At 43.0% G+C, this 877-nt stretch overlaps 1 protein-coding gene across 1 annotated transcript in view; it reads right to left on the reverse strand.

Moving 5' to 3' along the window:
* The window catches only part of LOC119594247, a gene marked incomplete in the record, with an annotated part of 93,703 nt that overhangs the window by 23,651 nt on the left and 69,175 nt on the right, over positions 1-877 (reverse strand).

Below are 877 nucleotides of genomic sequence, written 5' to 3' on the forward strand. Positions count from 1 at the left end.
ACCCGGAGTGTAAACATAATGCCGGCCGGAGGAGGTGCCATAAAAGGTATGGTACCGCTCGAGAAGGCTTGTAGACGCAGCCGTCGCTTATGTTGGCGCAGAGGCATTCGTTGGATACGCGCCATCATCCTCATCACACTCCTGCTGTTACTTGCGCCGCAGGGACCCCCTAGCTCCTCTTTTCGGTCCTGGGCGCCCACGCTATGACCCGATGGCGCGGCGAAACCCATGTTAAAACGCCTTGGAACTTTCGACTAATTCGGGTTAGTCCCCTACGTGTGTATATTTGTATCTTTTAGTACTGAATCAATAGTGATTATTACGAGTATCGGAAAGCAAAAGAAAAATGAAGTTTTTTTTTTAATCCAAGACACCAAAAAAAAAAAAAAGTTTAAAAAGACAAATAAAAAAATTAAAAACAAATAAATAAAACAAAATATTAATAATGATAAAAAAAACAGAATGAAGTTTCCGATCGACATAATCCGTACGATAGAAAAAAAAAGAGAGAAAAAAAAATATATATATATATATCCTAATCAAACCACGCCCCCCCCCCCCAACTATTCCCAAGCATAAAGATCATCCTTCAAAACGAACAGCGGAAAAAAATAAGCAGAACAGAACCCAGAACCTCATGAAAAGGCGCCACGAGTTCTGTTAAGGAGCTGAAAGGAAAAGGCGCTGTTTGTGCCGCTCGCCGTGGCAGCTTCAGGCCAAGTGATCAACCATCGCCCACAGAAGGGAGAGTTTTCTGGCAAGAGGAGCCGTGACATTACATTCTTTGCCTACGACGCCAAGCGAGGCATAATTCGTTAAACTCGAGCCTCGTCATGTTTTCCTTTTTTATCACGTCGTTACTTACTGTCCATTAATC

Source organism: Penaeus monodon, chromosome 33 (genome assembly GCF_015228065.2).
Source record: "Penaeus monodon isolate SGIC_2016 chromosome 33, NSTDA_Pmon_1, whole genome shotgun sequence".
Lineage (NCBI taxonomy): Eukaryota > Metazoa > Arthropoda > Malacostraca > Decapoda > Penaeidae > Penaeus > Penaeus monodon.